At 42.9% G+C, this 25,506-nt stretch overlaps 1 long non-coding RNA gene across 1 annotated transcript in view; it reads right to left on the bottom strand.

Annotated features, from left to right (window-relative positions):
* Positions 1-25,186, bottom strand: part of LOC134488089 (uncharacterized) — a 122,897-nt gene extending 97,711 nt beyond the window's left edge. The window contains exon 1 of the long non-coding RNA XR_010066929.1: positions 25,107-25,186. This is a non-coding gene — a long non-coding RNA (uncharacterized LOC134488089). The remainder of the gene's footprint in view (positions 1-25,106) is intronic.
* Positions 25,187-25,506: the final 320 nt, after the last annotated feature.

Here is a 25,506-nt window from a genome sequence, read left to right as displayed (position 1 = left end):
ATGCAGTTCATCAAAGCACCGGTCAGACCCCATTTCGTATTGCACATGGCAGAGACTTTGTGCCCATCCCGGATCTACCGCAACCCTCCGTCGGACCGACCTCGCCGGGGGATTGGTCGACACAACTAGCGGAGTCCTGGCCGGTGATTCAAAAGGCTTTAGCTGATGCACAAGCGGATTACAAACACTATACTGACCAGAAACGTGCCCCTCATCCTGCTTTTCAAGTCGGGGACCTGGTCTATTTATCAACTAAGTTCATTAAGTCCTCGCAACCTTCAAAGAAATTGGCACCTAAATTTGTGGGCCCTTTCCCCATTACCACTCAAATTAACCCTGTAACTTTTAAGCTTGATTTGCCACATAACCTTAAACGCTTACATCCTGTTTTTCATTGCAGCTTGCTCAAACCAAGTACTCGTTCTGACCGATGGCATGATCAGCCTCCACCTCCAACCCCCATCATGATTGACGGTCAACAACACTTTGAAGTTAAAGAAATTTTAGATTCTAGACGCCTTCGCAATACGCTACAGTATTTAGTTCGCTGGAAGCACTTCCCTCATCCGGAATGGGTCGCTGCCTATGACGTGGCTTCTCCTACCCTTGTTGCCCGCTTCCATTCCGCCTACCCATCTAAACCGGGTCCTTAAGTTTTTTTGGGGGAGGTGGTATGTCATGTTCGCCGTTTCAATGTGTTTGATACATCGTAACGTTTCGCATGTCATTAGCTGGATGCGTGTTTCATCTTTGCCGGGAGGATGGTTCCTGTGGGGAGTGGTTTATCTCTTGGCTGTGAGCTTGGAATGTATTTGGGTTATCTCCTGTGTTCAAGGTTACTTTCCCAGGCTAGAAGATCTGACAGTTGCCAGCACCTGGGACGGGCGGCTCTGCTGGTAGGGAGGCGGGGTTACGTTTGCAACGAGGGTTTTAAGTTTGTATTTGGCACGCTTTCTGTCATTCTCAGCTTTCTCTGTATTTGTCCTAAGTTCCCTAATAAATCAGATTTCACTTAGCAACCTCTTGTGAGTCTGAGTATTTGGGCTGGGCAACCCTTACACTGTCTTAATTTGGTTTAGACTCCCAGTTCTTCTTCCAAACTTTTGATTAATCTTCTGCACTTAGATGATTTTATTCCTTGTTTGTTTTGCAAAAAAGCAAATGAATTTTCAAGTTCTGGCTAATGCTAGAGACTTCAGTTTCTACAGCACAATATAAAATTTCATGTATATGTCATCAGAGACATACCCCAATATTACTAGCTGGAGGAGACCTTTCAGAAAACAGACTTGTGTCTACAAGCAGAAATACTGAGTCAATTTCAAACTAAAGGGAGGGGAAGAATTTGCCCGTTGTTAACAAACTGCAGTTGGGTGAATTTTGTGTTGGCATTTTCCCATGCTCCTCTAGTGGCACAAGAGAATCACTATTAAGCCAATTTCAATCTGTATTATACCGTACACTTGCATAATGAACTAATTTTGTGTGTTCCAAGACTGAATCCTGCTAATGAAATTATTTTCAGAAAACAACCTTTGGTTTGCATAAAAACCAATTTTTTTTTTGGAACATCCCTTTATTATAATTGTGGAATTACTCTGACTGGCAAGAAAAGTATATAAGCTCTTCAGCTGTCTTCCGAGAGATGACTTCACATCATTCCCATCTAGTGTCATGCAGTGTTAGCAATGCTGGGGTAAGTCATTAGTCCATCAGCTCCATTTATACTAAAATAACCAGACACATTCCGCTGAATGTCTCAGGACTGTTAATGATTACGGGAAGTATCAGGCTTCTATTCTGTTTCCCACTCTTTTTCCTAATGTGATGGTCCAAGGAACTAAATGAGACATTCAGTAGCAAACACAGACACACAGACACAGACACACACACAACCCCAACCTGCTTCAGCAGCACCAGTGGGAGTCTTTTGGTCATTGTTTTCTCAGTCAGAAGAATATAACCATTTTCAGAAATGTCCTGAAAAGATGCTGTGGAAGGCAAAAATGCTAAATTGCCACAATTCAGACTTCTGTAAAGATATTAATTGGACCTCATTATGGCTATTCAGATGTGGAGAATGAAAAACTGGAAATGATGGAAGCTTAGAAAGGATGAGGCATCTGTTAATTCACTGCAACTGTGTCTCAGAATTTTAAAGATTTAATTGTACAGCCAGCCATTGAATAAATGCAGAATGTCTGCAGTTATAGACAGTTTGGCTCATAAAGATATCAAAGTTACCACACTGGCCAAGTCAATTACTCATTGACTTATTGTTCATATAGAAGATCTAGAGCTGCCATGATGCAAGCTCTATCCACTTGTGCTTACATTGTGTTATCCTAATGCATGTTTTGGTGCTTGCCTCTCCTTCCTCTCCTATGAATATCTACTGTATGTTGTGATGTTTGTGTGCCCTGGCAGCCTATGAAAATCAGAGGAGAAACTGCTGGCGGCTGAGAACCAAGGCCATGGCTTTTTAGTGAGGTGAGGCTGTTTTTAATTTATTTTTAGAAGAACTGCTGGCAACTTGAGGGAAATGAAACTATGGTATTTCCTCTTCTCTGCGGGGGATTATTGTGTCAAATGAGAAACTGTGGACTTCATAGTTTTAAAGAACCAGTTAATTCTTCCAAAGTATGAGCTCAAGCATCTCCTCGGACTCAGGGTCATTTACTTCTTGGTTTGCACATTAACGATCTAATATTTTCTGGCTTGCCTAACTCTATGAACTTTCCTCCTATCTCGTCGCCAAAGTGGCAATACTTTAGTCCATGCTGCAGTACAATTCTTCAGGGCCAATGTGCTGCGTCTTCTCGTTATGGAAGTCAGATTTGTGCTCTTAATGGCAAAAGGAACATTGGAAGCAACTCATTCTAAGTTCTTACAAGTTATGTTTGCTCTTTGGTTGGAACTCAGCCTTGCTTCATGAGTCCTGTATGAGAATCTGCCAAATGAAGTTGGCTAAGATTAGCTTCCTCAGATTGTTCTTTGACCCATTTAATCCTGCAGGGTTAGTTTACTTCTCTTGGGAGAAAAGCATAACCTTGGACCTGCAGCATTAAGTCCTATCAGTCCAAATTCTGACAATGTCAGAGCTTGAGAGAGCCATCCTAGAGATTAAATGACAAATTCTTTACCTGGATTTGCAGAAAGACAGGAACGAAGCCCCTCATTATTACAATGGTGGCCTCTGTGGTAGACCTTTCTCCTTACCAAATTACCTCTATAATATCCTTTCCGTCCTGCACAGAAGAGCACGTTCATTATCCAAGCTAAGCACATTACTACTTATGGTCTTGGAGGGAGGATTCATAATACTTAAGATGGCTTTGGCTTTAACTTTGGCAATTCCTGCTGGCTGATTTATCTCTGCCCTAACGGTCTGTGATTCATTCTATTACTTTCCTTTCCCGCTACTGAAGAAGTGGACACAGTTCTTGGTGAGATGAACTCCATCACTTCTGGACTGGACACCTGCTCTATCTGGTTTATACAAGCTCCCAGGGAAAGGGCAGGAAGCCGGATCTGGGCCCTAGTAGATGCCTTGTTGTAAGAGGAGGAGCTGCTGGAGACTCTAGAGGGGCTGACCAAGGATCCGTTTAGGTCAGATAATTATTGTCTACTTTCTAACTTCCTGTTTTGGAGGAAGATTCTTAAGGTGGTGGTGGAGCAACAGTTACAAAGTGCTATGGATGGAGACCATATTGGTCATATTTGTAATAACTTACCAAGTTCCTCATGGTTTAGGTCCTGGGTATCTACAAGGCTGCTTGTTTCAGGTAGAATCTGCCTTCCTGAGGTACGCTGTAAGAGATTACTTGCTAAGAATCCTTAATATTCATCAAGCTGTTGAGAAATCAGCTCTTTATCCTGGCATTTGGGGCTTAAGGATGTGATAAGTAGGAACCTAGGTTGCTGCTGATAGTTTGCGGATTACTGAATTTATATAATTTATTTACATTTATATAAATTTATATATTTTATATAATTTATATAAATTATATATATTTATATAATTTAAATTATATAATTTAATTTATATTGTGATATTTATTTGGAATATTTATTAAATAAATAAATACAATTAATGTATGTGGCTGCCCAATTCAGACAACTTGACTCTGGGAGGCGTACAAGAAATCATCAAATTAAAAAAATACGAAAGAAAACAGCACACATCATTATGTATATTTGTATATGGTACAGGTTATGTTTTACTTGTACCCTGTGTAGGCATAAAAATAATAGTAATAAATAAAATAATAAAATAAATCTGGGTCTTCTTCCTTTTCCTTTATGAAAAAGCAGAAGGAATTTCTGAAATGTATCAGTCGGCCAAGCAAGAAAACAGACAGACAGACAGACCGAAAGACAAACCTAAATCATGTAAGAAAAGAAACTCTTCTGAATTCCTGAATCCGGTCAAGCACTTCTACAATAATCTATTTAGGACAAGATTCAGACAGTTTGGAAGAGATAGTTCAATTGAGTATTCAGGCTTCACCCTGAGCAAAATCATAAGCCTAATCATTTTAGCAGATTCTTACAATCAAATTTATGACACATAGCTGGAAAGTTAAATGAAATTTTTTAGGTATGCAGTCTGGATATTATTTCCAGAAACTTCTTCCTGACCATTGTTAGAAACTGAGTTGGTCTGATCTGGCAAGGCAGTTCTTAGGCCCATATGGCCCATTACAGGCTGAATCATTCAGTTATGTGACTTAGTGACCCAATGTCTGGCTGCTATGGAAAAAACAAATTCCACATTAGGCATTAATAAAAAAAATAATAAAAGTAAATGAAAGAGATAATATCATAATGCTTTTATAAGAGCCATGCATTCTTCAAAAATGATTCAGCAGGAGCACAGCACCTTTCCATGGTTCATTAAAGGAGACCCTCATTTTTCAGGCTTCTGCATGAGCCTGAATATACAGTACACTGCTGCTTTAAAGAATCTACTTATTAACATTAAGGTGACTTTTAAAGCAGTGGCACTTTCTTCAGGCTCATATAGGAGCCAAAAAGAGGTTGGGCTCCTTTAAAGAATCATAGAAAGAGGCTATAGTCTGCTTGTGGGAGGGCTGAAGCACATTTTCCAAATCACTTTCAAAGTGTGCACAGCCTTCATCTATCCACCTACCTAGTCATTGGTGTGACCACATTGTATTAGATATAATTTTATTCACTGCATCTCAAAAAGAATCGTATAGAACTATAGAAAGAACATGAAGGGGCAATCAAAGTACTCAAGGGACTGGAGTGATTCCACAAAAAGGAGACATTCAACAATTGGACTTGATGATTTGAAAAAAAAAGTGAGATGTGTATAAGATTATTCTTACTGTAGAAAAAATATTTTGGGGAAGTCTCTCTCGTTTTTGTCTCTCTCATAATAGAATAGGGACCCATCCAATGAAGCTGAGTGATGGAAAATCCAGGAGAAACAATAGGAAAGCTCAACTATAGATACTCAACTTTTCTGAGTATCTATATTGCTGCTAGTATCACAGAAGCAGAGCCAATAAAAAGCAGCAGCTCTAAAGATGACATTCATCTTTTCTTCAACCAGGGCTTCCAGTAAGAATCTTTCTAAAACACATTCTGTTATGCAAAGGAACAGATGACACAGCAATGAACACACATGCTTACATCTACCTGGCATTAATGCAGCTAAATCAATTTAAAAAAAAGGTAATGATTTTTTTTCACAGTTTCAGGAGTCTATTCTTGTCTATCTTGTACATTAACTAATTAAATAGAATGAATTTCACTTATGGTTATTCAGGTTCATTAAGGGTACAAAAGGGCCATGAATAGAACATACATGAAGTTTTTATATTGGCAAGATAAAGTATGCCTTCCCCTCTCTGAAATATGCCTATATTAGTTTTGGGTTTGGCATCAGTCAAGACTCCAGAGGAGGAGGTGGGGTGACTATTGTCATCTGTGAGGTGGTACAGGCCCTCAGAGGCTTTGCCCCACAGATAACTGGATGTGAGGCTCTCTGGTTGAAATTGGGCCTTGGTAATGGTTGAGATTGTTGCTGGTATACTGTCCTCTTTGCTGCACAATGACAGCCCTGCCTGACTTGCTGGATTCTGTTGTCAGGCTGGTTTTAGAGACCCCAAGGCTGCTTATCTGGGGCATCTCAGGAGTTCATGGCCTCCATGGCAGCCGTGGACCTGTCCCACATTATTGAAGGTCCAACACATAATTTACTCTAGATCTGGTTTTTGTCTTAGTGTAGTTTCAATATGATCTGATTTTGGAGGACAACTCAATCAGACTGTTGCCATGGTCAGATCACTCTATGCTTTTTGGCTTGATGGGCCATCTGCCGTGGCCAGCTTCTATTTGGAAGTCCAAGCTAGAAGACACTACTCCTGATGCTTTGAATCAACGCCACAAAGAGTTGGAGGGTGCCGCTCTGGAGACTTCGGATGAATACAAGCCTTAAGGAGAGTCTAACATCCAGGCAACTGGAGGTGATGGAACCAGAAAACATGCAGGGCAGCTGGAGGCATCAGGTGATGATGGGCTGGATCCAGGACATCCCCCCATCCCTACAGCACAATGCACAGAACAGTGAGCAGCACAGAAGTGTTCTGCATGGCTTCTTGCCCCTCAAGGGTGTTCCTGCCTTTGACTGCCTGCACTTGTAGCAAGCAACCTATTTAAGAACCATTGCCACCCAGGAAGCCTCCGCTGTGAACAAACATTCCATTTACCCAACTGTCAGACTCCACAATCAAAGGATTGATTGTGATCGTCTGCAATGATGGATCAACATGTGTCAAGAAGGAAGATGGGAGGGGGGAATTGCAAAGAGTGTGAATTACTGTTGTCTGGGCTCAAAAGGGGGAGTCAAGGTCATACTGCCAGAGACATCTGTGGCTGGTATGGCTGACTGTTAGAGGTTGGGCGAGAAACAGACAGGACGGGGGAGTGGGGTGTGGAAAGTTTCAATGAGTGAGTTTAGGCAGGAATCTTTTAATCACAGCTTTCTTCTGTTCTGTGCACTTGTCTTCATTAAACTGGAATTCTGCATATTCCAATTGTGCATGAGTTGGGTCAATATTGGGACTAATGGTGTCAGTTCTTACAGCAACACTCTGTCCATTGTTTCCTAAAACCCTTGCTTGTTGAAACTCTGCTCCTTTGTGACCTAGACTGGCTGACAGTCTTGCTACAATGCCCTCCCCTTGGACTATGACTCAGACTATGCCTTTGTTTGCTCCTTTGGACTCTGACTACAGGGTGGCCCATTCCAGTCCATTTCAGTTCACTGACGCCCAGAATGTCTATCTTTAATCTTGACATCTCACCAATAACCACATCCAATTTGCCCTGGCTCATAGATCTTACATTCCAGGTTCCAATGGTGTGTTGATCCTTAGAACATCGGATTCGCCGTTCACCACCAGCACCGTCGGCCGCTAGCCGTCCTTTCGGCTTTGAGCTAGCTGCGTCATCACGTCTGGGGCTAGTTGAACTCATCCTCTGTTCCTCCCCAGTAGCATTTTGACCATCTTCCGACCTGGGGGTCTCATCTTCCGATGGTATACCGACATATCTCTGGTTGTACTGATCCATTTAGTTTTCACGGCAAGAATACTGAGGTGGGTTGCCATTACCTTCCCCAGGGGTCGCATTTAGTCTGACCTCTCTGTCATGACCTTCCCGTCTTGGGTGGCCCTTCACGGTTTAGCTCATGGCATCACTGAGGTGCTCAAGCTCCAGCACCACGACAAGGTAATGATCCTTTGCTGAAGGAGAACCCCTTACTGCCATGAATAAAATGTGGAACTGTATCAGTCAAATTAAGTTTTTAAAGAACTGGCAGTTCTGAAACTGCTCTTGGCAGGTCCTGCCCAGCTTTTAGATTTTAGTGCAAATGAGTTTTCTCCATCCTACCTGCTACTTCAGGATTTTACCAGAAGGGTCAACATTTGAAAAAAGCATGACAATACATTACAATAAGTATTTTATTACTCAGTTAGCATACTGAAAATAAAATCACATTTACCAAATAATTAGAGTTAATTTTTGAACCACTGTGGCCATCTGAATATCGAGAAAGAGTTTAAGATCAAGGAACACTTCCCAATGGTGGAACTATACTTTCTAGTTTCTATCTGAATATTGTTTTATTGAACTCACTTTGACCCTGACTGGCCAAAACATTATTAGTTTAATAAAATATGGGGTGGCTGATGACTGCAAATCTTGAATGAAGAATCACATCCTTACTGCATCTACTTTGAAAGTGCATCAGAAATATTAGATATAAGGTTAATATATCCAGGTTGTATAATCTACCAAAATTCCTCAGTTTGGGTGTGTAAGTCCTATGAAGTTGACCAATGTTTGGATTTAGATTTTTTTAAAAACATAGAATCCTAATGCAAATGTATTACAGATTATGCTCTGACATAGTCATAGAATATTTTATTGGTAGTGCTAAATACATCTGTGGAACTCTGGGTCATGTAGCAAAAACATCCAGTGATGAAGGCCAAGATCCCATGACAAAAGTCAACACTTTATAGGAGAAAAGTATTAATAGGTTGAAGGTGTCTGACTTGAAAAATGTTTATGAGCCAAGGAATTTCCATAACTATACAGACACTGTGGAAGATAAACTGAGGGCAGCATAGGCCAATTACTGTTCTTTCTGCATTGCACCATCAGGCCAGCTGACTGAGAGAGGTGGGGATCTCAGGAAGTTCAAGTTGGGGTTATTGCATTACAGCTAAGTTTCTTCCTTGCTTGGGAAATCAGATGATACCAGAGGACTGATGACCTTGTGCAAAATAAAGTACCCAGATCTGCTCTACTCTCTCAAACTGGGAAGCATGCTATTAGGAAGAAGCCAAAGCTGGAGTCAAGATATTAAACAATGACCTAGATCCTAGAATCCTACTGTGACCCACAATGTGACACTCCCTTGTTCTTCCCTTTAATTTATTTTTAGGTCTCTAATTGCAAGCTATGTTGAATGATTAGATCTAGCTGTTCTTTAAATGTCCCAGCATGATATGGAGCAATGCTTTGTCAGGAGGATCATGGCAAATTTAAATGGCAGCTTTATGTGGTATTACACCATGGTTCTGAGATTACAACTATCTAGGTTATATAGGGCTCAACAGTAGGAAAGCCTCCAATTGGTTCTTGAGTCAAAGTCGCCTCAAACCTGGAATCGACTCTGGGGAAAGCTACCAAGTTATTTTTCAGCCATTTATTTGACAATTTGCTGGTCCATTGGATCACAGTGTCTCTAACAGACATGTAGATAATCCAATTCTTCTTGTTTATTTATATTTTTGCTATATAAATGCAAATTTATATAGACCCAGATACCTGCTGTCTAAGATGTTAAGACTGACATGTTGATGGGAAAATTCAAAGTTTATGAAATGTTACATTACTGATCCAGGAAACATAGGAAAAATTTTTAAGTAGATTTCATAGTACTAAATGGGAGGGAAAAAATCGTATTTGTCAATGAAATGTTTATGGATAAAACTATTATATTACTGTACAACTCTATTTCAAAATGAGACATAGAAGTATCCTTTGTCTTCCAAGATGAATGCAATAATTGTCTGAGCTTTCTGTCTAATGACAACACCATTCCTTATATTTATTTTATGCTTATCTGACTGCTTTGTCAGAATTGATCAGATCCCTAGCCTAAATCTAGATAACTCTCCACTGATCTCATTGGATGTTCTCAGCAGGAGCATGAATCACAAAAGGAACAACAGCAGCAACAACAACAACAAAAATAGCTTTTTGTAATTTGATCAGCTGTTGAGGGTGCTCCTTTTCTGGAATATCCAGCCATGCTTTCTTGAAAAGGTTATGGTACCAATATCAAAATATTCATAATGATAATTACAAACTTGATATGATAATTATACTATTTTAGTTATAAATGACAACTTTTATTCCTTGAGACCATTCTGTCTATCTGCAATTTCCAGCTGACTGCAGTTGCTGGCATAAAACTAAGAATGCAAGCAACTGAATAGACAGAGCAGGAAATAGGAAAACCTCTGCGAAGGCCAGTAGGAACAGAAGGGTCCTGAGACCTACATTGCTAGACTCACGTATTTTAGTGAATATAGGCTGGGAGTGAGCTCAGTGTTTTTTTTATTTTTTGTCCTTTTGCTTTTTGTTTTCCAGGTCTAATTTTTTTCTGATCTCTTTCTTTTTCCTTTTTCATAAAAAATTCCCTTTATTTCTATTATTTAGATTTAGCTTATTTCTTTTCAAATTTCAGTTTGTATTTCAGGCATATACTATTTCAGGGATATCCATGGGGACCGCATCATCTTTATGAACGTGCATGGAGTGGCAAAATTGGGGGAATTCTATTCCCTGCCAAAAACCCAGATACCTTTTGTGAAATGTCTCTCAGCTGTTTTCACACATGCCCCTTTTTCATGAACGAGAAAAAAATACAAAAGTTGAATCTGAAAAGCATATTTCTGCTTTAGAATTAATCTGAATTTTAATTCATTTTAATTTAAGTTTGTATTTATTAAACCTAAATTAAATACAGAGAGGGCTATTTTCCTAGGACACACAAACTGGGCAGATCACTTTGGTTTGTAGAAGACACCTGAAGGTACTTGGAGCCACAAAGAGCATTACAGACTAAGACCAGCATGTTGAATTCCACTTAGAAACCTCTTGGAAGCCAATGCATGGCCCATTGCATTGGTATTACTTGCTAATAAACCAGCTGTTGCATCTGGCAAGAACTGAATTTTCTGAGTGACCTTCAGAGACAGCTTTATGTATAGCACTTTGCAGTAATCTAGATGTGTGATGTTATGAGAATGAATAAGCACTGCTCATTTCTCTGCTCCAGGTAGAATCTCAACTGGCACTCCAGCCAAGGCTGGCCTTAGACACCATCTACCCATCTAGGGAGATCCTCAGTTAGTGGATGTGCTCCTTTAGAGGAGTGCATCTGCATTCAGAGTTAACACTGGAGCAGACATGGAACTTCTAAGCACAAACAGTACCTCCATATTGCTAGAGTTCATCTTATGCCTCTATTGCTCAATCCAGACTGGATTGAGCAACTTCCACACTTCCGAACACTGAGTCAGAACTTCCAGAATATCTCCAGTTTAGGCCGGAATAAAGATACATAATACGTAATTAACTATCAACAGCATACTGATGACACTTTCCCCAATCTGATGGGTGACCTCTCCCAGGGGTTTCATATAGATATTAAAGAGTAGGGAGGAGAGAACTAAAACCTCAGGCAATCCACAAGTGTCCACTGACCTGACCTTTCATTCCTATCACCACCAACTAGAATTGTCCCAATAACTAAGGAGAGGAACCACTGTAAAACAATACCATAAATCCTATCCCTTGCAAGCAATTCATAAAAGTACTAGGACTAATGGTACTAACCTGCTGTTGGGAGGTCTTAATAGAACTAGAAAGATTGCACTACTCCCATTCTGGTCCTGAGGCAGGTCATCAACAGGAGTAACTAATGCTGTTCCTGTCCCTTGCCTGGGCCTGAACCTTGACTGAAAAAGGGCATTCTGCAAATGATGCACCATTATCTTCTTGACAACCTTCTCCCAAAAGAGGAGGTTGGATCTAGTAATATAATGTGGCTTGGTCCAAGGAAGTCTGCTCGTTCAGGGCATGCACTGCAGCCTCCTTCAAGACTGCTGGCATCACTCTCCCCTTACAAGACACTGATCACATCCCAGACCCAGGGTCTCCAGATGCAGATAAGGCATCTTATATGTTAGCATGTTTAGTCAAACCCACTTGGAGACTTTTGATCAATCTTGGGCTTCATGACTGAATTGGCCAGGAATGTGCTGATGCTGGGGCAGGCATTCATTATATTTTTCCTACAGACTTAAATTTACTCACATGTGGGTGAATGCCTGCACTGGCCTTCTGTGCAACTATAAAGTTAAATTGGAGGAACACGCTACATAGTAGAGTGAAGAACTGTAACAACCAAGAGCTTCTTTTGCTCCTTTTGCTTATGTCTGCAGTGCTCAACCTTTTCTGGAGCAACAAGCACACACTTGGGATTGAATTACATGCCAGGTGACACACTAAAAAAACAGTGGGTGAGGCCAAATAAAAACTATGTTTGATTTCGTTTCATTTCATTTCATTTCCATAAATCTACATCTACAGTGATATATTTAATAATTTCTATCTCCATAAAATGGGAGACTTTCCCATATGGAAGGTACAGTCAAAATTACAGCTTTATAACAAGTTTTGGAACTCTCCCTACTTAGAGAACATTTCCAGATGGCACTGTGCATGAGCTTTTTTTACAAAAAACAACAAAACAAATCTAAGTATAGTTAGGACATCATACGCAAAACAATTGTATTTGCTCATCCTATATGTATCATACAGTACATTGACCAGTAGGGGGCTACAGACCATTAGGTGACCTAAGATCTCATTTCAGTTCATTCCCTTTTATATACACTGAAGTTATGAATGGAAGTTTCCAGTATCTATTCTTTTGAAGACAATTTTTAATGACTTTAACTACCTTTTACCAAATATCAATACAGCAACAGTTTAAAGGTTGAGGTCTGATTTGCATGTGGGAATATATATTTCTTTATGAAGGTTTGGTACTTGAGGGGCATCAACTGAATGTGTAGAATGTTACACATAAGGGGACATCAAGTGATTACGTTATGTCATTATGTATATACTGTGTATACATCCTGGCTGAGTTTACCCAATGGACTAAACCTTAAACCCTGACTGTAGTTTTGTATGAAAGAAATTATGTATTCTGCAGGGGAGGTAAATCTTCAAATGGTCTCAATGGCCTTTAAACTGAAGTGTTACATCCCATTCTAGCAGTTAAGGATTCTGTCTCATAAGTCAATTTCTCATATGTATAAAGCAGGGATGTGGATTTTTTTGTCATCAAGAGTGTATGTTTCCTCGTAACTTCCCAAGGGTTGAGTACCAGCAATGGACAATCCTAAACCCAACCAGGAGACAAAAATGGGGAGAGGAATCAAGCCTATATTCTCTTACAGAAGCATGTGTGTCCTGCACTCGCCAATACCACCCATTTTTGCCTTTGGTTTCATCCATTTCTGGATATAGAGTGTTGTGTGTCGTGTGAACTCAGCCAGCAGGTACATTCATTCAAAATGACCGAAGTGCCCTCACTTTGTAGCTATTCATTAAAAAAAAAAGGCCTGTAATATGGGCAACAGAAAATCCAGTCTGAATTGTATTCAGTGTCATCCCTGCCAGAATTTCAAAACCTAGCTTCCTTTCAGTCCAGTGGCCGTTGAACTGTGTATGGCGCTTTGGAAGCCAGGTGTTTTTGAAGACTGGTAGCAGTCAATCAATTTATGGAACAACCTTATCTCTGTGTGTTTACTAGGGATATCTGCAGGGGGATACATCATAATGCATGTAAAAAGGGACAGGGCTTTAATTGCCTGGTGTGGCTGCCATCTTGACTTTTTTGATTGCCCTGCGGATATCCCTGGTGTTTACTCAGATCAGATACTCTCACTGTCCTGTAATGGGGCTTGCACCCAGGAAATTATACAAAGCCTTAGTTCCATTGCAGGTAAATGAGTGACTCAGAAGTAAACATGCATACATTTTTTTATTGTATCGTTTTTATTGTAAACCGCCCAGAGTCCCTCCTTGGGAGGGAGATGGGTGGTGATAAAGTTTGATATATATAAATAAATAAATAAATAAATAAATAAAATAATAAATAGCTCTGATGGAAAACACTGCTAGAAGATACGGATCAACTAAAACAGCTTGTCAAGAGGTCACATAAAAAGTTATCATACAAGTTACTAAATAGTCCAAAATACTCTGATTATGTTCGGTTGGATTTATTAATGCATAAAGACAGGTACAGCAACCAGATACCACAGTAGGGATCTTTACATGCTGGGGAATTCTGGGAATTGAAGTCTGCACATCCTAAAGGCTCTGACATTGAGAAACACTGAGTTAGATGAAAGCATTGTCTGTGTGGTTACATCCATGATTACCTATTTGCATGATGCTGCCCTTGGAAGGACTGAGTGTAAAGTTCAACATTTTTGACCAATTTTAGGAAAGCAGTATGAAACAAAAAGGGAGAAGAAAAAGCAGATTTTGTCACATTTATATCAGAAGTAAGAAAACATCTACTTTAGTTTTTACTGGAATTCACCACCTGGAGCCTGGTACAAATAATACCTATGTAGAATTTCAGAGTTGGGGATTAGTTTAGAGTACCAGAACTGGATGGAGTTTGCAATTCTGTATACAAATCTGCTCCCAGTATCCCAGGTTTTTTTAAATTTCAGCACCGTAATTTGTTACATGAAAGAGAATCCTTCTGTTGTTACCATTGTTAAACATTGCTAAACAAACATTCAAGCCACTCTGAGATTTTTTTAACAAGTTTTAAACAATTTTCTACCTATTCCTGCCTTAGGTGAAATGGACATTTTATTAGGGCAATAATGTTCATAAAACATAAATAGAACAGGACCAGATGAAGATACACTTTGCCCACACACAAACCAAATCAGCAAAATTAGAGCTAAGTAAAGTAGAAGTGTGATAAAATAAAACCAAATAAAATAAAAATGGAAGGTAAGCTAGCATATGGTAATGAGCCATTTAATTTTCTGGAATGTTGACATCAGTACTAAACTGTCAGTGAAGCATAAGATTGGGTCAGTGTGTTGTCAACTGGCAGATATGTGAGAGGCAATGATACTTTGGACTTAGAGAAGTGCTATAGAATTTAATGAATTGCAAAATTCATTTGGAGTGGTAAAGCTGGAGTGAAAACTGAGGTTCAAGGCACTGCCTTTCAGCCTAACCATCTTCATAGGATTATTCTGAGATAAAAAGACAAAAAGATTTTTTCTACCTTGGTAAATCATCATTATTCAAGTAGCAAACTTTACAAAAGCTCATGCCTTTTAATAAAAAAAAATGTTAGTCTGAAAAGGAGCTACCAGACTCCATCTGATTTTTGACTACAATAGACTACAGTAATATGACTTTCCTTTTACAACATCTTGTGATGGAAGAAATAAAACCCAAACCGTCTTCTGCTAAAAATCAGATGCAGGTTGCTCATGTGGGATGGCAGAATGGCTAAATGACACGCCTTTGTGTACATAAGATTTTGTGTAATTTAGAAGCAGCATATCCTCTTTTGATTTTATTTATTTATATATGCTATTTATAGGCTGCCCCTAACCAAAAGACTTCTGGGTGGCTTACATTGTAGACTAATACAATTAAACAGTACATTATTGTAAAATGCAATGCAGTGTGAAAATGAAACCAATTCACCTAAAATTTCTTTCCTTTCTTGCAGATTATATCATAACTTCATATGCTTTTCCATGCATGGACAGCTTCCCCAAAAGATTCTGTGGGGTTTTATGGGAGATATGTGGATACTCAACACACAATTTTCCTACTGTGAATAGAGAAAGATCACTAAATCTGCTTGATCATTTTTAACTAGATCAACTTTCTCTTCAATAGTATTTCTTCTGAATCCTCTTGGCTAGAAAAAGAACTCATTTGGTCTTTCTAGCCACAAGCTGATTTGATTAAAATATATTCTTTTTACCACCTCTAGTGCATTATAGTACACTTTTTTAAAAAAAGCTTCCATTTTTCCATATCAAAATAAAACAGATTTCAACCCTGTCCTTGGAGGAGACTTGCCACAAAATATTGTTTATAGAAAATGATTGGAAGGAATTTAAGGAGTGTGACACATATTTAAGAGGTGACAAATAACACACAATGTTAACATTGTTCTCCTGGACCTTCTAGAGCATACTTTTTTTTTTGATGGAGAGATCTTTCTGGGATCTGTGTGATGGATGGGACTTAATGACAACTCAACTATGAAGATAAGATTCCTAGCTCAGAGATGGGTACCATTAAGGATACAATAGAACAGTCTTCCTCAATCTGATAACCCCTAGTATTGAGACTGCAGCTTAATATTAGGAATTACCTGATTGGGAAAGGCTATTCTACTACATTTTACATTATGTTACATTTCCAACACCAAACTATTTTGGCTAGTGTTACAGACTTGACTGAATTTCTACAAAAGCAAAACAAAGGTAAACCACACTACAGATTTTGTAAGTTGTGTAGCCCATTTCACATTGGACTTGGAACAGTTAACACTAGGGAGGAATTTGTTTTTAGGCACAATTTGACTATGTAGGGCCAGGCTTTCTAAAGGACTTCCTCCATTCACATGAACCTGTCTGTAATTTCTGTCATTGGAATTAATGTTATCTCCTATCACATGAAAAGTTTAAGCTGATAAATAGAAGAGCCCTTAATCCGGGAAAGTCAACCAAGCATTTTAATTTGAGGAAAAATAAAGTTTAAGGTAGGGGTGCCTGAATGTCTTTTGATGCAGACATTGGTTCTTGTGAATGTTCATGTAAGCAAAATGAAAAGTGAAAGTGAGTTAACTTTAACATTGAAAAAAATGACACTAAAGTTAGTTACAGTACTTTATATTCATACACAGATGAATGATGGCAACCATGGAAGGAAAGTGACATTGATATAATTTATTAAATGAAGCATATTTCCTAATCAGTAAGGGTTTTAAAATGGACAAATGGCAATTAAAAATTAACCAAGAGCAAATGAAAACAGTACCTTTGTTTATAGCAAATGTCCATAGATTTTATGAACAGGAGGCAAATCTGAATCTATAGAGACCATTCTTGATTTTTTATAGTAGATTACCTAACATAATAGCAACAAAAGAAATTATTTCCTAAATTAAATTTGGAATGATCAGGAATCAAGTTTTATCTGGATGAATTATGTGCTCCTTTCAGTTTTGGAAATCATTTCCCCCCCCTTTCTCTCCTTCCCCTCCCCTCTGTCTCTGTATATATGCCATGGCTTCTGTTGCGGTAATAAATGGCCCTATAACGCAAAACAAGTATATTCCCTTAAACATGAAGTCTTCCCATTTTTGCTTTAAACAATGAAATTTGAAACACCCTAGGTACTAGTCTGAGATAGGAAAGACTCAGGGTAAATGAATGAATCCCATTGCATTTGCTTGATTTTACTCCTGAGTAAACATACAAAATACAAAATCATAGGGTAACCTAAAACAAATGTACACAAATGAAAATCCTACCAAGGTGATGGTGGTGGTGGTGGTTATGATCCCTATTCCTATTATTCGTATGATACCTTCTGAAGAAAGGCTCCTCAAGGCAATTCAGAAGGCCAACCCCCCCCCCCCAAACAAAACCAATGAAATATGAAATACAAAGTTATTAAAGCAACACAGAACCCTTTTAACAAAGGTTTTGCGACAAGATTTGTAGCGTAATGGCTTTCCTTTAAAAGCTGGAAGGACCAGCGAAGGCTATTTGAGACGATTACAGCAGGCGGAAAACGGTTCTGTGAACCTTCGGGATCAATCTCGCAGGTTCCAGGACCCGCTGGCGTTCGATCTATTAGGCTGGTTAAGGAACGCGTTCTGCGTCGAATGGAAAGTCACCGGACGTTCTGCGTTCCGATTTCGAACGTTCTCTTAGCGAGTGTTGGGTTTTGTTTTTCTTTTTGATCCTTCCATACAGTAAATAACTGGATGGGGCGGGTAGATGAGAAGGAAAGGAGCGATACGTTACTACGGACCGGTCCTACTGGGGCTGCTGCTCATTCCCAGCTGGACACTATGCAGCGCCGCGATCATGTTCCCCCGCCGGGCCCGTGCTAGTTTGTTCTGCCAATTAGCCGATAGGCTTCCCTCACAGCTGCTGCTTACTTGATCTCTACAGTATTTCCTTTCGGGGAAGACAGAGAAAGCGTGGATTCACACGAAACGCCCACCCGGCCGGACACCCGCTGCAAAGTGAGGATCGCGACCCTTTGACCAGATTCCTTTCTTAACCCATTGTTGAATTTTCCTGCGGTCTAACTTCGTTGTTGTTATTTTTTCAGTTAAACGGAATACGGTATTTTAAAGAGCGACAGACATGGAACAAGGTTTCCCTCCTGACAGTTGTAGGGGAAAGGTGTAAGCAATTTCGCTTCCACCGTGCCCCCCCCCCCCCACGACCCGGCTGACTTTCATGGCCTCACTTGGCAACACTGACTTCGATTTTAAACTTTACAGGAGGATGTCACACATAGGGGAGGCAAGTTTTATGGTAATTGGGCGTTCCGTCTGTTTTTAGCAGGACTGACAAACTAATGAGACTTCCAGCTTTATCCCTTTTCATCCTTATTACTTGATAACTCAAATTTTCTAGAAAGCCGGCTGCTATTTTACTTCCCCTCTCCCAAACTTTGCCACGTAAATTGTTTAGCGTGCAGAGAGAAGCAGAGCAAGAGGCTACATTTAGGGACTTACTTCTCGTGTGTCTGACTCTTCCTCCTCCCCTGCAACCAATCAGTTTCTAATTCCTAGGAGGTAGACATTTGGTCGCCCATGGACATGCATTGGCTAGCCTCTATTCTTGCCTAATGGGAGGCCGCGAGGAAATCTCAAGGGACTGGGCTAGACGGAAAAACACCCTGGAAGAAGGCGGGAGCGAACAATTTCCGTATTATCCCTAGAAAACTACCTGGATGAGGTAGTTTTGTAGTATCCTTATCTAACTTTGCCCCCTCTTCCTTTCGCTGGATTCTTTCCTTGTTTTTTCTCCGATCCTATCGACGCTCTAAGATTTTGTGCGGTAAAGGTCTGGCTGCCGATATTTGCGGAAAATGCCGGGCAATCCATCTGGTTGCCACTCCCTAGCACAGCACTACAGGATTCGACCGCCACCGCTCCGAAATGGATTCCGCTTTCGTCCCGACCCGCATATTCCACGCTAATCTATCATCTTGACCACTGGTTGCCAGGATGGGTGAAAAGCGCCTGTAACGAGGCAGGCTGGGGGAAAAAAGCCAATAACGGAATAAACTGACGAACAAAGAAGGAAAGATGCGGGGTTGGAGAGGACGACGCGGGTTGAGGCGAGAGTTGAAAAGGAAACCACGCATCAGAACCTCGCTTCCTTTCTCTCTCCCCCCACCCTCTCCCGTGTACCCTGATTGAGGGACACCTTTAAATCGGAGTTATTCCGCACCAGACACGCCCCCGCACGAGGCGGTTAATCAGATGCCCGACCGCAGCCGCCGTCGAGAGATGGGGCGCCCGCAAGAGGAAAACGGCCTCGCTGAGGCCATCTCCTCCACCAGCCGGGCAGCGGCAAAAAAGATTTATTCTGCAGTGAGTCATCCTGATTTTAGATTTTAGAGAAGCATCGCGGCGGCACACAAATTAAACACCAGCAGATGAATTATGTCACCCACTAATATTTATTTCAAAAGGGTTTACCACCCTACGGTTAAAATCTCGCGCACGCTTACTCAGGGGACAGTTCCACTATAAATATGCATATACACAGCAGGCTTCGTTGGGAATTAAACTGAACTGGCTTTATTTCTAGTAAAAGTGGATCAGAGTGAACTGTATTTGTCTTTAACACACCCGGCAGACTTTTACCGCATCAAGCTACCCTAGCTTCCCCTCCCCAGTACAGTAGTTTGTCTAAAAATCAACAGTAAGAGAGAGATGGTTTAGCGAGGGCTCTCAGAGAGGGCTATTCTATCCACCTGTCCGCAGACGTGTTTCCCTGAATGTGACTCGCGTCGTTGTGTGCAGGATTGCAGTTCCAGGGTCGTAGCCTTCTAGACCCTCACCTTCCCTCTCTTGCTCGGCCCTCAGTTGCGAAGTAAATGCGGGGAGGGCCAGGATCCCCCGAGATTTCCTCGGCTCCCCTGTGGCAGTCGAAGCTAGCCCTTCGATGCCCTCCCTATTGGGCATGTTTGTGTCAGGGAGGGTAGCTATTTTGGGGCAGAGCTATTTTGCAGGCTATTCTTCAGAGCTGTCCAATAAACGGGCAGAGCTATTCTGCAGGCAGAAATAACAATAGAAGAGCAGATCTGGACTACAGTGTAAAACTAATTCCTTCTCCTCCTCCTCGCTCCCTTCCGAAACAAAACCTCGGTCTGAGGAAGAGTTCTGTAGGACGGCCCCGCGAGTGAGACCCGGCAGGATGAACTTTTATCCGACGGAGCGGGCTGAAGCCCACGGAATCTGATGCTATAATATACTTCATTTCTAGCTTTTAAGCTGGCAGAAACTGACTTCGCCAGCAGCAGCCCCAGCCCACCTCTCCCGGCTCATTTGGGTAGCGGTCACTCCTTTCCCCGCCCACAGACCAAGTCTCACAAACCCACCGCTCGGCTTTTTCCGCCGAGCCCCGAGCTTTCGGGAAACTTCCCGGGGAGGGGGAAGAAGCTAAATCAACCAACTCCGACCCTTCTGCCGGCTTAACCAGCCGTGCCGCGTCGTCCGTCAAAACCGAACTCAGGAAGGGAAGCCGAATCTAATATCAAACACACTCCAAAGCCTTTCGGGGTGGGGCAGGCGTTTCCCTTGCCGGGGCGGGGGGTACTATGTCGGGAGGGCATCCAACCCTTCTCTCCCTTCAGAAGTCTTAAGAGAGGGGGGACGTGAAATAAAGGAAACGATTGGGAACTGAGGTGAGGATGGTAAGTATCCAGCTGAACAACTGCACAGGTACGATAATAAAAAGGCACCCGAAGTTGGCCGGATGTAAAGCAAAGTCCAGCTCGACTCCTGGCGACTCTTCCCAGGTACGTCCCCGCCTGCGGTTTCGTGGCAACAGCACGGAACCGGTTTGCCCTTTGCCTTCTTCCGGGATGGGGTTCCGACTTCCCAGGCTAAGCTGTCTCAGCCTTGCTTGAAGCTGTTTCCCTGGGAGAAAACTGGGAGGTTAAACCACCTGAGAGCCGAAGAGAGGCGCTGAACTCTCGGATCGCGGAGCTTTTAAAGCATGGGCAACTTTAAGATGTGTGGACTTCAACTCCCAGAATTCAAGCTGGCTGGGAAATTCTGGGTGTTGAAGTCCACACATCTTAAAATTGCCCAGGTTGAGAAACCCTTCTTTTAAAAAGACGTCCTCACTTCCTCTCTCTCTCCCGTTCCAGGCAGGGCGCCCAGTTCATCTGAGCGCTACGCACCCAGAGCCTCCCGAAGCCCAGCGCAACCCTTCCCACTTTCCCCAAAGAAATCGGTGTTTGCCAACCCAAAGTAAGGCTGCGGTCCTAAACGCTCCTTCTTGGGAGTAAGGCTGCAGCTACTTAGGCCTAAGTATTACTGCCCTGGGGGGTGTGGGGAGAGAACTATATCAACAACACAGGATCGCGCTGCGTGTTAGTTTCTTATTAAAGATCAGTTGACTTTGCAAGCCTGTTCATGTCTACTAAGAAGTAACACCCATTGGTCTTAGTGGGGCTTGCTGCGCTGCCTCAAGTAAGGGCGTAAAAATGTGAGCTGAGCCTGAGTGTGAAGGCCACGATATTATGACAAAATTGAAAAATCAGAACAAAACCACACCTGAAGGATCGGGTACCCTCGGCCGAAAACAATCCCCCGTCGGAAGCTGTGCAATGCGATCTACCCAACGTGAGCTCCATTGATTTCAATGACTCTCACTCCCAGGTAGAGGAACAGGTTCTATACATCTCTCCGATTGAAGTGTCACGTGGCTTGAGCCTCACTAGGTGCGTTACTCCGATTCTATAAGGGTGTCAGTTTTGTAAGCCACTCTGGACCTCCTCTTTTTCAATGTCAAGGCAAAATATATCAATATTTCATACAGCATTTACTCCTGAAATGAGTAGTGGATCGTGTATGCCCGCCTGTCCTGAACCGACTTGAACAAGCTTCGTGTGCGTCTAAATCCGTGTACGTCTGAACAAAAGCGAACTTGCCGGTTCCTTACCCGGAGTGTTAAACGTCAAGGAGCCTGGCTTCTTGATCAGCTTGGGACTGGGGCTTTGGGGAAGGATATGAGAGAGGCTGGGTGTGGGAGTTGAAGGGAAATTGAAGGCAAGGCTAGTTTGCGATGATTCAGGGAAAAAAATTCCCCTTCTTATCTCCTCCGAACACGATCGTTCAATAATCACTCAGCTGGAGCTTAAAATCCTATTTGCGAACGCCCTGGGAGAAGAGCGAGACATAAGAGCGGCGGGAAGGAGGCGGAGGCGGCAACAGAGTCATCTGAGGATAAAGTCCTTATAATCCCAGGCAGGGCTACGTACGCGCTCGCTCTGCCGCCTCTCCCCTGCTTTGCAACCGGAGGCGGTCCAAGGCTGCAACGCCGAGTCAAATTTTCTCTCCCGGCGGAGCAACCCGGGCGGTGGGGTTACCTGCAAGCCTCCCAACGGTCTGCATTACATTTCTCAGGCTTATTGACTAGCTCCTTGCAAGCAAGCACCGCCCCGACAGAAGGGACCTATTCTCCCTCACCTGTGGGCCGGAAGGTCTCAGGAACCAGAAGGAATTATCAGGAGCTAGGAACATGTCCTGTGAAATTGGAGTGGTGGGTGGGTTTTTTATTTTGTATTATTTTTATTTTATTTATTTTCAATCCTGCCTTTATTATTTTTATAAATAACTCAAGGTAGCGAACATACCTATTACTCCTTCCTCCTCCTATTTTCCCCACAACAACAACCCTGTGAGGTGAGTTGGGCTGAGAGAGAGTGACTGGCCCAAGGTCAGCCAGCTGGTTTCATGCCAAAGACAGGACTAGAACACCCAGTCTCTCCTGGTTTCCAACCCATTGCCTTAACCACTAGGCCAAACCTCCCTCCCTCCCTTTCTTCTTAAACCCAACTGCCAAATGGAATGCACTGGATTCAGTGGGGCTAATGTTCATTGCAATCCTATGCGTGGGATTGCATTATTTATGGGATGCAGAATGCACACTGACATTCTAGCACCCAGGTCACTGCTCATTCATATTGCCAAATATTCTACAGCAGTTGGGGAGGATAGATTCTGCTATTTACCTCCTAATGGTACTGCCAAAATTAGAGGAACACATATTAATGCAAACCTTCCTGCAGATGAATGATGCTGGTGAGAATTTGGGGTGGAGAAAAAAGTAATGTACTCTTAAGCAAATCAAGCACTTCAAAGCCACAGATGAAAATTGTTAAGAATTTTCAAAAATCCTTCAAAAGCTATCACTGAAAGTAGTGGGATTTAGGGGTGGCGTTCATCTTCAACCACATCCTGTCTGACCTTTCTCAAACTCCTCTTTATTATGCCTAATAAATTTCTTTAATTTTTCAGCGACAGAAAGACCTTTGTGCCTTCCCATCAGCTCTGGCTGAGTTTGGTTCTACTGGGAAGTGTTGGAGCCTGTGTGTGTCCCTGTGATTTTCCAATCCATTAGCTTCCTCTGCAACTACTGAGCCTGTGTGTGTGTGTGTGCTGAGGCTCTGCAGGAGGAGGAAGGTATTAACATTCCATTAATGTTAATTAATGGAAAAACTGGCAAGCAAATAAGGTCCCACCTGATGATTCAAATCACTGCTGGTCCACTGTATCTGGGTTGTAACAATCAGGATGACCACTAAGTGACAGCAAAAATACAAGAAAAACAAAACTAACTCTCTGACCCTCCCAGTGGTCGTCCAAATATTTGTAGTCCAGATCTCGCTACCTTAACTGGCCCCTTACACCCCAAAACGACACTATGCCACTTACTGGCGGGCAAGACCTCTTGAAACCAGGATATTTGCTTATGAGCAAAATTAATTTGCAGGCTTGTTCCCCGTGATCCCTTATCATCCCAGCCATCTTTGATTGTTTCCCCACTATCAAACGTTAAATTAGGGAAAGCACCATTCCCACTGAAAGCGCTGTATAAATGGTCAGAAATACCCATCAGCTCCCGATTCCCCCCACGCCCGCTCTTCATTGTCGGACGTTGCCCTTCCCAGTAGCCCTGCTTTGGTCCTCCGTCACAGGTTACTGCTGCGATTACGTCACGTCGTCCGGTTGTACAGCGCTTAGCACGCCGCGAGCGCCCAAAGGCAACCCGGAATAGCCCCGGAAGTCGAGCCACAGCTGAGGATCTTGGAACAGGCTGGCGAGACTTGCAGTTTGTCTGTTTACAGTTAAGCAGGTGGAGGTCGCAGCTAACGAAATAAGCGAAAGGCAGCCGAGAGAGGACGAGCCACAACGTGGCGAAAGAGAAGCGCACGAGGGGCAGGTTCAAACACGCATCCGACAGGAGAAAGGGGAGACCGGCGTTCCGAGAGGAACCCGCCCGCAGCCGCCTCCTCAGGGCCTTCCTCTTCTAAGCTCTCGGGGCACGCACCCGTCGAGAGCGCCATTGCCCTGATGCAATCATATTAATAGGAACAGCGACGACTTCTGCGGAAAGGGCAACCGAGGGCACAGCTAGCTTGACGCCCGCCATCCCTCCCCCTCCGTCGCTCCAGCCTGTTCGGTCCTCCCTCCCTGTCATGGGTCTTCGGGATAAGCTTGTGAGATTAGGTAATAATTACACCTTCGGCCAAGGGAACGCGGGTTGCGACTGGCTGACGCAAGACGACCAGAGGGCCCTCATTTCTCGAAACGCGGGGAACAGAGCGGAAGTACCCCCCTTCCATGTCCCCCGGAGGAGAAGTGAAGATATCTACACGCTCGTTTGCCTTGCTCGGCCTTTGCTTTTTGGCGGGGTGGGGAGAGGTGTTACTTCGTCAAATCGGGTTTCTATTCACTTTCAGTTCACCAAGAGACTGGCCGAGATCCTCATTAAAAGAGGAGGAAAGCGTTTCACGGAGCGGGCTGGGGCTAGAATCTCTCTCGACCCAGACCTGCCGGTCCTCGCCCTTTAGATTTCTGCTCCCGCTCACTTAAACCCGGGCCCCCGATTACCAGGCCCGCAGACCTCTCCAAGGCTTCTGCAGTTCTACCCTCCCCATACACGCCCAAGTGAAGGAGAGAACGAGGTTGCAATCCTCTGCATTTACTTACTGAGGAATGCATCTGATTGAGGCCTTCTAAGCAATTCTGCGTAGGATCGGGCCGCCTGAGTGCGCCTCCTCGACGCGCCTCTCCTGACAAGGGCTCCCCCACTCTGTAAATGTTTGTACCTCCCCTTAGTTCTTTCGCTTCCCTCGGATCTTACCTCTCCCGGCTGCCTGTCTTTTTCCCTGCGGAATGATTATTTAGGGCTCCCTCCCTCCTCCCCACTTGGCAAGGGCGGGTGGGGGGTGGAAAGGCTTGTAGCCTCTCGCTCTCTCTATGTGCCTCCAAGGAGGGAGGGGGCGTTTTTCAATCTTCTTCTTTGCCTCCCTCCCTCCCTTTCTGCCGTAGCCTTGCGCGCCCCCGGCTCCCTCTGCGGCAGCCAACGAGCCGAGTTCACCCGAGGACAGCGGCAGCTCCTAGCCGAAGCGAGTCTGGCTGGCAATGGCTCTGGAATAGTGCTGCCGCTGCCGTTGATGGCGTGGAGGCGGAGCCGCCTTGCCGCTGACTCGTAACGGGCTCCGGAGGCCTCGGATTAGTCGGTCGGCCCCGAGGCAAGCGCG

The sequence above is a fragment of the Candoia aspera genome, chromosome 1 (assembly GCF_035149785.1).
Source record: "Candoia aspera isolate rCanAsp1 chromosome 1, rCanAsp1.hap2, whole genome shotgun sequence".
In the NCBI taxonomy this organism is placed as follows: Eukaryota; Metazoa; Chordata; class Lepidosauria; order Squamata; family Boidae; genus Candoia; species Candoia aspera.
Note: the sequence above shows the minus strand (reverse complement) of the source record. Positions and strands in the feature narration are given on the sequence as shown.